Source organism: Helicoverpa armigera, chromosome 24 (genome assembly GCF_030705265.1).
Source record: "Helicoverpa armigera isolate CAAS_96S chromosome 24, ASM3070526v1, whole genome shotgun sequence".
Lineage (NCBI taxonomy): Eukaryota > Metazoa > Arthropoda > Insecta > Lepidoptera > Noctuidae > Helicoverpa > Helicoverpa armigera.
The window spans coordinates 5,798,243-5,812,906 of record NC_087143.1 but is presented as its reverse complement, the minus strand read 5'-3'; positions in this window follow the sequence as shown (position 1 = coordinate 5,812,906).

The window sequence follows — 14,664 nt, the reverse complement described above, 5'->3', positions numbered from 1 at the left end:
TATTCTATAAATGTCATAAGACCGTGAACTATACACGATTACCACAGTCCTTAAGGTATTTGTTTTAATTGTAGTTTAAAAAAACATATACCACCCAAAACAATCTAGCCAAAGTAAAAAGTCACACTCATACAGAAAATAAAACATTATTAAGGTACCAAAACCAGTCCAAGAATATTTACCAAATTAAAACCAAAATAAAATATGTGGGTTAGCGGAAGGAATTACAGTCACACGTAATAATATAAAGGCCGAAATAAAAGTAACCTAAATATATAACGAGTTGGACGCCTAAAATAAGGGTTCTGAGACAACTAATATTATAAAGCTGAAGAGTCGGTTTGTTTGAACGCGATAAGGAGCTCATCATCTGCCTAGCCTTTTGCCAACTGTGTTGGAGTCGACTTCCAGTCCAACCAGATGCATACTAATGTTTCACAAGGAGTGACTGCCTATCTGACCTCCTATATGCAATACCCCTTGATAAGTCTGGTTGTCAGATTTTCTGGCTTCTGACTCCCCGCATGACTGCCAAAGATGTTCATATGAAAACCGGGAAACTACCAAACCGATTTGGAAAAAAAACTGTCGTAGATTTGCACATAGAAGGCTATAAGCTACGTTTAATCCGAGAGCTTGAAGTAATTCCCATGTGATATAGGTGAACCACTGCAGGAATTTTGTTTATTTAAGTTATAAACTCAAAGCATCCCGCAATTAACGCTCCTGCTGTCTTATAGCATACAAAGAAACTACTGACTTCATCTTGTTAAGTATAAAATACGACACAGATTTCTTTCTGCGTCTGTCAGAGATTTCTTTCTAAAACACGCTAATTTGATGTCGTCGTAGACAAAAAATAATACGAATTCAGCCAATTCAAAGCGAAAGGCTTACAAAGATAAGACAGAAAGACATCCAGACATCCAGACAATCTAATAACCGTCTCGTTGACACCGCTTTTAGTACTGAACCCTAATAAAAAAAACACAAAAAATAACTTCGCGCCTCCGTTTAATGTGGCATTTTTCATCGTCCCACCCTTTGACAAATGAAAGAATTATGTTAATTCCGCTGAACAGAGTATGTGTTACAGGGTTTTTTTCATAAAAGGCTTCCGAACTTATTTGTAAATTACTCTGCGCATAATTTTAGGTTAAAACAATGTTGTGCTGTTCTTTTGGTAGAACATTTTCATTTATAATGTACATAGCTTAATAATTAGTGGTGTCACCGATGTCACTCGGAAGAACCACTTCCCGCAAGTGAGTAAAATATAGCCTCCATTCTTAGAAAATATTTCAAGATGGTTATTTACCAGCCAGTTTCTTTAATCAAGGCTGTTGACTTCAGCGATCATTTTGATTAAATGAAACGGTTAGTAAGAGCTTTTAAAGGGTCTGAGTTTGTAAAAAATAAGTCAAGCAATTGAACACACTGAAATATAAAGCGTAAAAATCCTTTAAAAAACTGAAAATTGGATCAAGATTACTAGAACAAAGATGGGGCCTTTTTCAACAATATCGGATTTCTATAAAGTGCAGATTAGAAAAAATAGTATTTTCTCAGCAAAACATAAGAATCTCCAAAAAACTCGTGTAAAAGAATTCATGAACAATGTAAACTAGACTTTTTCTATTCGCCAATAAAAAAGTTGTGCTAGGTCAGTGATTTTCAAACGTGTGTCACTTCTCTAGGGATTGTAATGCGGTCTGTTTGTGTGTCACAATGGATAGCTATGTTTTTATTCCCTGGGACATTTTTATTTGCTCGAATTTAAACTCGTGACTAAATAAAAGTCGTGCGGATCGATCGGACATAAGGTTAAGCAACGCTTGGCGCAGTCGGTCTGTGGGAGGGTGGCCTTCTTGTCATGACGAGTTCTTCTGTGTTTCGGAAGGCATTATAAGTTGGTAGATCTCAGCTGTTATTTGAACATCTTTGGCAATCGTTATGGGTAGTCAGAATAAAGAAAAAATAAATAGAAACATTTTAAAGGGAATTTATTTTTGTTTATTTGTATCATAAAAAATTACAATCTGCTTAGCCGATTTGATAGAAATCTATTGAAAAGCTTTATCGGAGGCTTTATTGGATTTTTTATTATCTTTTATCGGAGTGCACGGATTAATTCCCTCAAGATGTTAGGTTTAAGTACCTATACCTAATATATATGAGTGAGGAATCAAGATGATTCCTCACTCATATATCTATTGACATGATAATATGCAAACATGGGTTCAACAGCCAAACCCCTTTCAGACCGCTGTAGGAAGACAAGCCAAATATTAAATTATGCAGTACCAATCTATTTTCAATAAGGTCAGAAGTTAACAAACGACATTTTCCAATGCAATCAAAGTTGTACGTTACAAAGGAGACAGAACTAGCCATGGAGAACAAAATGACTAGCAGATATGTCATAACGCAAAATCTCTTAAGAAAGTAGCGCCCCAAAATGCAGGTGTGCGAGGAACGTACATAACTTGCTCAACTATGGAACCTGCCCATTATTTTCGAAATAATAGATCAATAAAGACCAATCTTTGATAGATTGGTTTTAATTTGACAAGGAACCCGAATGTCTCGTTAGTTCCAGTACCTACCTAACCATGCCTATACCGTGACCTACAAGAAGGCGCCTGACCTGCCTTCCCTATGGTATCTCTATTTTTCCTTCCTCCGTGAAGCTAGCCTACCTAGTAAATATTTAGGTCGAAACCTAGCCTTTGTGAATTAGTAGCGCAGTGAAATCAAGGCAATACGTCCGTCTGTCTGTCTGTTTGTTACAGGCTGACCTATATGTTGTGGACAGCAGTGTGAAGTAAGATTTTGTGTGCTGTTTGCTCCAAGGGATTGGTAGATATTTACTTAAGTTTACCAGTAAATTGGTCGATAATAATGTCGACTTGCCGATTGTCAGCCAAAACGGCTGTTCTCATATCAAGAGATCAGTCAGCTCCACAAGACACATTATTTTTCACAAGCATTTGCGCAGACAAAGGAGCATTCCTTCTTCCTTTACTCTTATATCCTGATGGAACTGTAATCCAAGTTTATTAGCTATAGATACATATATGTTTTTTGTGAAATAGCTTACAAGTTTACAGTTAGATCTTATTCTAATTAAGAATTATATTTACTCCAAAAATATTGTACCTACATAAATTAATTTTCAGTCGCTTTTCCTCGAAAACCGAATAACGAGTATTAGTAAATTAAGTGTAATTTTAATTAATTCCAGAGGATATATTATTAAATATATAACATATATGTAGTTCATAGAAACAATATCAGACTTACTGGAAATTAAATCAAAACAGCATACCTAGGTACGTTTTATTCGGTGAAAATTGTAATTGAACATATGTAGTCCTTTGTGCATATCAAACAGACGTAGTAATTAGGTGTCACATGGACTTACTGTAATAATCATCTAGTTATACCTAACCTAACCACGTCAAAGAAATTAATTAGTAGTGTGATAATGATAAGTGAATTATATCCATAGAGAAAAGCCGGCTATATACGATAAAAATACCGACTTCAACAAAGTGTATGGTGCGTAAAAACCAAAAAAAAAGATGTATCGAATAATAAATCGACCATCAATATCCTAGCTTGGCTACCTACGGCATACCACAAACAGTTTACCCTAGAAGTCATCAATTTCAATTTGACCAATAAAACATTGCTTTATAAATAAAAGTAAAATTCATCAAATTATAATCATTATTTATTTATTCGAATAAATTCGAAACCAGACACTCACTTTACCAAATATACAAAACAATTTTGCCCTAATTACCTTAATAAAATATTACGTTTTGACCGCAGAATTACGTCAATACAATAGTGATGTAACTACACTGTGTTCGAGTTATTCGATACTTTTTTGTTTGTTTACGTAATCGAATAGTGCATCGATTTAGATCGGGTTGATTGGTCGCGAGAATTTATTGTTAAGGGCTATTGTTGTTACGAAGCGTTAAATTTTTACTTATTTTTGTTGCCGCTTCATTTGTTTTATTGTTCCTGGAAGTAAAATGGATGGAATACTTTGGCAATCGATTACATGTTCGGACTTACGTGCATGGTTCTATTGTGTACTTAGGTGCCGTAATAGGTTTGCTTTGATTAAGTAAAACAATAGTTTATCAAATTCTCTGTCAACTTACTGCAATAACAGGAACTTCACACTTTGTACCTAAGTGATTATGTTTCGAGTGTATGTGTATGTATGCTAATTATTATATAGGTACACATGTGTACAGTCAACTTCAGGTCAGTGGTAACAGTTTTATAGGAAAATCGTACTTATTACTATTGAGTTAAAGTGCATGACAGTCGGCGGTCTACCGTACCGTATAAGACTTTAATCTACTCACATAAAGTAAATGTTAGTTACACTACTTATAACTCAAGAATGGTTGAACTGTTTATGCTGAAAATTAGAAAGGAGGTAGCTAAGACCCGGGAGAAGGACACAGGATTTTGTTACCATTTGGCTAAGGGAACGAGTTATCTCGGGACGCAGGTAAAACCGCGGGATGGAAGGTAGTATTCTATAATTAATATCAATCAATAGCTTTCGCCCGCGTCCCGTAGCCGGATGGTGACAAAAACTATCCTAAAACCTTCTCCCGGGTCTAAGTTACCTCCCCTCTGATTTTCAGCCAAATCGGTCAAGCCGTTTTCATGTTATGTCGTGGCAACGGAAAGCGGGTTTCATTTTTATATATATATTTAGATATAATACAACCAGTACTAAAAGGATTACCAGAAATATTAATCACACAATGAACACTTGAACATTTTGTAGTGAACAAATTCACTTCAACCAGAGCATTCCAAATTCGATTCCCATTGAAATCGATTCCCGAACGATTGCAATTGTCATTCGCAAAAATCTAATAACGAAATCGTTCGAAATTTGAGTGATTTTTTTCTTATTCGATTACGGGTGTTCGCAGATACCGATATTTTCCTGTTGTCTTTTTATTTTATTTTAGTCGATCATTTGAAAGGTATTTTTGGAAGATATTAATATTACCTTTAGAGTATCCGCACACTACAGACTTTTAGTCGGCCGTCAGTTGAATCGGGTGCTCGATATGTACGAAGATATTTAGAAGTGCGCACATAACAGCGATCAATTATTTGACCGGTATCAAATCGAATGAAAACTTTGATTGAATTCAAGATTTTCTTCCAACCATCGGCTCAACTTTCGGCCGACTGTTTAGAACGTAAATGTCGGTCCTGCTTGTGATCTCTCTCCACTCGTGTCGGATTGCCGTCCCATCGGGTTATGAGAGTGAAGGAATAGTGAGTGCACCTGTGTCAGCGCAAATGCTCGTGCACTATAATATGTCCTGCGCAGTTGGCTAATCTCCTTACATGAGGACAGCCGCCGTAGCCGATAATCGGCTAGGAGGACATCATCAGTCTGCAGAGTGTGGGTAGGCTTATTGGAGAATATATTTTATTCGATTGACTAGTGTTGTATTACCGAGAGGCTTATGTTTCGAAATAGGTAATTGGTTTAGAATAGCTCTGTTGAAAGGCTTTCAATTTAGTGTTCAATGTAAATTATGATATCATTCATTTTGGCAGGTCATTGATATATTGAGTAGCGGTATGGTTACTGTGAATAAGACTTACTTTTAAGCAAATTGTGCTATATTTATAGATTATAACTCAACAGGGATTGTGTCAATTTAAAGTTTTGAAATGTCTATATCTATACATATAATAAATCTGTAAAAAAACTGTGTCTGTACATTGAATATATTTAAAAAATAATAATTGGGTGGGGTTTAGAAACAGTAATGGAGCACAAATCCAAAAAAAAAATTCTGTCTGTATGTCTGCATGTCTGTATGTCTGTATGTCTGTATGTCTGTTTGTTTGTACACGCTAATCTTCGGAACTACTGAACGGATTTCAATGATTTTGTCTTTGTTGTATCACTATTAAGCCTGGTCAACATATAGGCTATAATTTATCCTCGAAACTTGAAGACCTGATGCAGAACACCAACAGACCAACAAAACTATAAGAGATACAAAAATGGTGCCATGGCAAAAATTGTTTCATATGATGAGCATTTTCAGCTGAGATAATAAATTTTAAGATCTGGAACACCTGATGTGGAACCCCAAGAGCCCAGCTTCTCTGTACCATATACAGGTGTGACGTTTTAGCAAAAGTTGTTCAATCTGATAAGCACTCTCTGTTGACTTATAAAAATTGAAGATGTAACCCACCTGATGTGGAACGCCAGGAGCCCAGCTAGACTAAATAAAGATATGACGTTTTAGCAAAAGTGGTTCAACCTGATAAGCACTCTCTATTGACGTATATACATCGAAGATCTGAAACACCTGATGTGGAACATCAAGAGCAATACTACACTTGAAATGTATAGAAATGAATGTTATGAAATAGATAATCCTAAAATAATGGACACGTATTTTTTCTTTTCTCCTTCTCACAAACAAATAATAACGAAGATATAACACGCTTGAATTTTGTGTTAAGTCACTGCTTAGTACAAATTTTACACACCTAGACGTGGCGTCACGAGCCCCCACTCTCCGAATTTGTTGCGTTATATCTCATTATTATTTTGTATGTCTCTTCCAGACCTCGGGACTACAGAGTTCCGAATTTTTGGGAGGCAAACGTGGGGCCGAAGCCATCACTCTGAAGCCCTTTTGAGACAACTTTAATGAAATGGTGAAACAAAACCGACGATTATTCCTTTATACACTATAGAAATGAACCCAAGGACAATCGTTAAAATAAAGACGATCCCCGGTTCTGTGCTATACCATTGCTAACTGTTGATGAAAACTACTTGGGCTATTGTGATGGGATGCTAATGGACTAGGAATGGGGAAACAACGGGAACTATGGCACCTGCCGATGACAATGTATTAGATACATGTAAAAATGGTGAAATGGTAAAAATGGCACGTGGAGACTCGCCAGCTCACTTACTGGGCCCCCGGGAATCAGTCACTGAATAGCAACAAGAGGGCAACAGGGACATGAGCGGCTGAAGTGTGAGGATAGGTACCTCGGCGGATTTTAAACTCAGATTACGCGCTCCCTGTGGATCACTTACCACGAGGCACCTATCCTCCGAGCAGGGCTACTAAACCCTGCTCTAGCGACTCCACTCTGGACGGCCAAGCCAAGCCAGAGGCGTGAGACCTACCCCTGTCATGGTTCACTCCGACCGGCCGGAGATGGGGGACAGTATACTCTCCCTGGAGAACTCAGTATATATAGCCCACCGGGGTCGCTACTCCCCGTCATCAGCCTCAGATGTCCTGCGGTGCTTATATCTCATTATTATCTCAAGAGCCTTTGTCCCAATTATGTTAGAGTCGACTTCCAGTCACGATGCAACTGAGTACCAGTGTTTTACAAGGAGCGACTGCCTATCTGAGCTCCACAACCCAGTTACCCGCTCAACCCAATACCCCTTGGTAAAACTGGTCAGACTTACTGGCATCTGACTACCCATAACGACTGCCAAGAATGTTCAATGACAGCCGGAACCTACAGTTTAACATCCCCTCCAAATAACGGTCATTGGTATCCAAAATATACGTAGAAAGTACATACGAACTTAGAAAAGTTGCATTGGCAGGTACTTGCCAGACCTGGAATCAAAGACGTACGCTCATACTTGAGAGATTGGTTCTCTACCCACTAAACCACCACGACTTCCACTAAGTCATCACGACTTTGTCATCTCAGTAACATTTAATGTTTTTTTAACGTATTAATACGTGTAACATTTTTGCCACACACAACTTAAATGCGGACTAATTAGAATCACTACTTTTATCCCTATGGTCACGTCTTTTGCGGTTCAGTTCTCAGCGTTTTGTTTAGTCTGCTGTGCTTTTGCCGTTGAAGTACAAAAATTAAATATATGGAACGTTTCTAATGGCTATGCGTCAACGGGCCCTTAAAATTCAATATCAGACGGTTCAGATCTTTGATTTTACTGACCCCGTAGTCGCTGGCATAAGGGACTTTATCCGCGTACGAAGTCGCGGGCAGAAGCTAGTATGTAATAAGAGTTTAGTTAAAATTAGGTGAAGCCGCACTTCGACTAATAGTCGTAATATATTTTATGGGAAACAATCAACATGATTTAACTTATTCAATAAAATCCGCGGGCAAACTTTTTTTTTTCAACCAAGTAGGGATTAGTTTTCAGTCTGGCAGATAGAATCATTCAAGCATTGCCCAGCCTAACCTTTGATTGTGATCAAAAAAACTTTTCATTTTTATCATTCATTCCTTATAACAGGACTTTTGAATAACAAGCAAGCAGGTAATAATAACGGGTATTCATATTGAAATTACGTGGGATGTTGAATAACAAATGTTCATTAGTAATTTTGCAGTGGTGCTGCATAATATCTCCCCAGTTTCTGCAATCTGGATGCAACTTAGCGTGCACGTGGTCGTATGTAATTATTCTACACTTGCGGACAATATTTTTGGGGCAGTTAGAATCGAAATTTGCGGGAAAAATCCGGTTCTATATTTATTTTTTTATTTTTTATTGTAACAAAAATAAATGACAATAGTTTGAACCAATCAGCGAAGCCAATGGCTCATGAAAATCGATTATCTAAATCATTCATTTTAGTATGTTTATGAAAAAGACACGGATTTCCTTTTTTATACGTTCCAAAATCTAATACTATTATACTTTGGTCGCCAATGAATGTATTAAAAAGCTAAACCAACGCTAAAAAGAAAATATGATTTTTATTACGCGAACTAAAAGAGAAATAAAATAAAACAAACGTATACCATTTACTCCATTACATCTGTTCTCAGCTGTACCAGACGTACACTGCAGGACAATTTAACGACCCAGTTTATACATTAAACTACTTAACGCTGAAAGGAACGTAAATAACTCACTGTTGTGGTCTGCGAAGAAAATTCTTATTATTTCCTTGTACTAATATTGTAAATGAAAAAGTATTTTTTTTTTGTTATAATAGGTGAATAGAATTAGGTGAGTTTATTTGTGGGTGGTAGTAGATATATGTCTATCTTGGAAAATATAAAATGTTCTGATAAATTGAAAAGGATAATTAATTCAAGAAGTTCTTTCAGGGCTCGGACGCAACGAAAATAACTGGCTAGTTTAAGTACTTATACTATATCCTTACTAATATTATAAATCGGAAAGTGAGTTTGTTTGTTTGTTTGTTTGTTTGTTTGTTCCGCTTTCACGCCGTAACTACTGAACCGATTGCTTTGAAATTTTGCAGACGTAAAGTTAGAAGTCCGGATTAAATAATAGGGTACTTTTTATCCCGAAAAAAATAGATATTCCCGAGGGAAAACAAAAATATTGTTTGCTTGATGGATGGATTGTAGATGGCGCTGTGTGTCGTTTAAAACAAGGTATAGTAAGTTCAACTCAGTCTTGCGCGCGGCCTTATGTGTGGGTAACCCTTGTGTGCGTGACAAGAGGTACAGTCGTCACTGTCACACGAATGAAAGTTGTATATTTACAAGCCGACGCACACATAGGGCCGCGCGCAAATCTGAGTTGAACTATCTATAATATATTGCAAACGAATATAAACATGTAAATTTAGAAGCTAAATGATACGATAATGAATCCCCGAAAATGAGGAATTCCCGAGGGATGATGTACAATTTGTTTAATCGTCTAAACTGTTTTTTTTACATCTACTTTCCTTACTAATATTATAAATCGGAAAGTGAGTTTGTTTGTTTGTTTGTTTGTTTGTTTGTTCCGCTTTCACGCCGTAACTACTGAACCGATTGCTTTGAAATTTTGCAGACGTAAAGTTAGAAGTCCGGATTAAATAATAGGGTACTTTTTATCCCGAAAAAAATAGATATTCCCGAGGGAAAACAAAAATATTGTTTGCTTGATGGATGGATTGTAGATGGCGCTGTGTGTCGTTTAAAACAAGGTATAGTAAGTTCAACTCAGTCTTGCGCGCGGCCTTATGTGTGGGTAACCCTTGTGTGCGTGACAAGAGGTACAGTCGTCACTGTCACACGAATGAAAGTTGTATATTTACAAGCCGACGCACACATAGGGCCGCGCGCAAATCTGAGTTGAACTATCTATAATATATTGCAAACGAATATAAACATGTAAATTTAGAAGCTAAATGATACGATAATGAATCCCCGAAAATGAGGAATTCCCGAGGGATGATGTACAATTTGTTTAATCGTCTAAACTGTTTTTTTTACATCTACTTATATATTGCAAACGAATATGAACATATAAATTTAGAAGCTAAATGATACGATAATGAATCCTCGAAAATGAGGAACTCCCGAGGGATGACGTACAATTTGTTTTATCGTCTTAACTGTTTTGTTTACATCTACTTATCCTGAAATAACTATAATTCAACGAATTACTAATTGGTATAAGTATTAGTTAAGTTATTTAGTTCTTGAGGTATGCGATAGATGGCGCTGGGTGTTTTTAAAACGTGGTAACGATGTGTTTTTAAAATACGTAAGAAGTGGAATGATAGCTTTTTAAAACGTGGTGACGTTGTTTTTTTTAAGATACGTAAGAAGTGCAACTGGCGCAGCAAAGGGTGAAAGTGTACTCATTCCTAGGATTCCGATTATTCCAACAGACCTCCCATTTCAATTTAAAAGACTACAATTTCCTATAAGGGTTTCATTTGCAATGACCATTAATAAAGCACAAGGCCAAACTCTCAGGGTTGCTGGAGTACACTTAGAAAAACATTGTTTTTCGCATGGTCAGGTCTATGTAGCGTGTTCCCGGGTTTCCAGTGCCCAAAATCTGCATGTTTTTGCTCCACAAGGGAAAACGTATAATATAGTGTACCATTCAGTTTTGGTTTAACAACTGATTGTATCCAGCGTTACATCGCGCTTCTTTGATTTTTCCGTGGGAATGAGAAGTTTTCTTATTGTTGTGATTTATACCGGAATATAACCGAATTCCACGCGGGCGAAGCCGCGGGCGGAAAGCTAGTAAATGAATAAAAAAACAAACAAAACTACAGATTCATTTTATGAAAAAAAAATGAAATTAGCTTTACAGGTATTTCTGATTTCCCGGAACGTATAATTTAAACTCCTATTCATGTTTGTATATTCAATAATTTATATTCTAGAAACTAGAAATGTTTTGTGGGTATCGTTTATTTTTAGAATACAATAGAAATATTATATTTTACTGAACAGGTATTCTGTGGGCAAATACAGTGGGAACGGTGGATTTATTTTTAGGGTTCCGTACCTCGAAAAGAAAAAACGGAACCCTTATAGGATCACTTTGTTGTCCGTCTGTCTGTCTGTCTGTCAAGACCCTTTATCTTAAGAACGCGTGGACGTATCAAGCTGAAATTCACATGAAATACTCGAGTTTATTGCCCCTTTAAGCTGTGAAAATATCAAACTTCTAAGCCAAGCCAATCAAAAGATACAACCGATTATGTCGATATTTTCAACAAATTTTCGACACTCGCAAAGGAATCAAAACCTACAGGGTACTTCCCGTAAACTCAGAATCTTGAAATTTGGCACGAAGCATTGTCATATAATGCAAATATAGGAAAAATTGCGAAAATCACATTTTTTAGTAAAATAATATTAATAAAAATATTTTAATAAAATGAAACTTACTACCATATTTCTCACGAACGAATAAAGGTACCAAATTGAAATTTATACCAAATACCTAGGTCTATTGTCCCTTTAAGCAATGAAAAAATCAAACTTCTAAGTTAAAGCGATCAAAAGATACAGCAGTTTTACCGACACCCTAGACGAATTTCCGTCACACGCTAGGGAATCAAAACCTACAAGGTACTTCCCGTGAACTCAGAAACTTGAAATTCGGCACGAAGCATCGTTATATAGTACAGATAAAGGAAAAATTGTGAAAATGATAAATTTGAAGTTACATAAAATATTAAAATATTATTTTTGCTTACATGACATAAAATATTTTTTTAATGATTATAAACTTACTACCTACCCTTTTTCACATGAACGCGTAGAGATATTAAAGTTTTGAATAAAAAGTGAAATTCATATCAAACACTTCTTAAATATAATTGCCTCTAAACTGTGAAAAATTTTAAATCATTCAAAGGTCATTGGGCACCTTAGTATGGAAACCATACCCACGGCGGACACGAACGAAATATAGCACAGTATAATGATATAAGGCTCTGATTTACTATGGCATTAGTCGTATCAATGTTAACCATGGGAATCTAGAGCAAATCAGGTGTAAACATCAAATATTTTCCTCATTTCAATGGGGAATTTAAACGACCACGTTTGACGGATTTGAGAAATCATTTCTTTGTAGTGAAAGAGTATACTCACCGTTCATTTCCATTGTCATCAGGTCAGGATCTGATGATGGAAATCCTGAGAAATCGAGCTCAACTATCAGAAATTGTAGGCATGCATAGGATTAAAACTTGATTCTCAGATGTATGTCTGGTGATACTATCAAACAGTGAAGGTTTAGAGCTTACCTGATGATAGAGACGTGAGAAAGTCGAGAGAACTCCTTAACGGTATGTTTTAGTTACGTCGTGTTTGGGCTTATATGTATTATTCGTATTGACGAGAACTTTTCACAAAAGATAAAAACTTTTTACAAAAAATAAAACAACTTCTAAAAACAACAAGAAAACTGATTATATGCATCGGTCTAGATCTCGGTGGTAAATATAGATGCATCCTCTAGACACCGACTTCTAGACCGATGCACCTAACATCTTTTTAATTTCTTTCTTGCTTTTGTTTTCTTGTTGCTTGTTTATATGTTTGAAGTTGGATTTGTGTGTAAAATGCTACAAAATAAAATAAAGCCGACTTTATAAAACAAAGAAAGGGACAGAATTACACTTTTGTCAAGGCTCTAGAAACGTAAAGCCAGCAGCCCCGAATCCTACTCTCTAGAAGTCGTTGTTACAATTCGACAGCTACAAGTCGTCAGGCGGTTTCGAAAAAAACCTGAAACTGGGGCTCGTTAGGTGATTAATCCCTCAAAAATAAAAGATCCCATTCCTGCAATGGCTGCTTTAACCCAAGTTAGTAGTGAATTCTCATCTCCTAAAATAAAATAAGCTCCAACACAAGGTTACGTTATAAATTGTAAAGGAGTTCCCATAACTATATCTGATTTTTGCTATCGATCACACAATGGCAGTCAAACCTATCTATGTGGAAAGTCTTCGCCAATACGAATAAAATAAGCCCAAGCACGTGGTAGTTGCAACATACCGTTCAGGAGTTCCCTCGACTCTCTGTGGTCTCCATAATCAAATCAGCTCCAAACCTTCACCGTTTACCAGTACCCTCAAAAATACACTCACATGTCTGGTTATGACTCGATGCGTGCCTACAATATTCAAGAGTTGACCTCGATTTCTCAGTGTTTCCAGATTCTCATCAGATCCTGGTCATCCGAATTGGCATCTTCCTTCTTTATGAAAAGTCTTTAACAATAAAAACTAGCATTGCAACCTGTACAATCCTCTAAAACTGCTTGTCTTTTATATTTTTCAAACGATCCTGGACATTCGTCTCCATGGAATTTTAATAAAATATTTATATTCAAAGAAACGTGATACCATTCTCCACGATTTAAAACTAGTTTGATTCATGTCCACCACTTTTTACAAAGCGGGTCAGATATGCCCAATGACCTTTAAGACATAATTAGTTATTTTCAATCAAATTTCTGAATGATGATTATAAAATGTTGTATATAAATAACTTTAATAAAATAACTTTTACAAGGTACTGGCCTACTATTTTAGTTATATTATAAAATAAAAAATATTACCTAACTATTTTGAATCTCACGAAATTACCATAACTATGATTGTTCTAAACTGAACGGTTGGCGCGAGACTCACTTTTTATCTGTACAGGATTTGTACGGAACCCTCGGTGCGCGAGTCCGACTCGCACTTGGCCGGTTTATTATGTTTACTGATAACCGCTTTTTTACACAAAATAACACAAAAAGTGTTTTGGGAGCAGATTTTTAAATAATTCTACAATACTTTTAATTTTATTTATAGCAAAAATGTATTCATGGTATTTAATTTACATTATAACTAAAATGCAATTAATTATAACAATTCATTTTTTTTCTTCCAACCAACTGGTTATATACCAGTGATATCATTTGAAGCATTTTTTTTTCATGAAGGTGACCCTTTATTTCTGTCCTCAAGTGTAAATCTCTAGAGAGAAACCAAGGTTCTCTGAACTCGACACATGCAAATGTGAAATGTCTGCGTTCAAGCAACACTTTTGAATAAAAAACTTATAAAATAATGTTCTATGTTCTATTCTCATAGGGTTAAGTAATAAGTTCAAATAGTGTTGATAAATATTATGAAATAGTGTTTAGGTTTTTGTAAAGTAAATCCCTACTATTATAATAAATGCGAATGTAACTCTGTCTGTCTGCCTGTCTGTTACGCTTTCACATCTAAACCACTGAACCGATTTTAATAAAATTTGGTACAGAGATAGAGTTGATCTTGAGAAAGAACTTACTAGGATAGTTTTTATCCCGGACAAATGAAGAATTCTCTTGGAAACGCG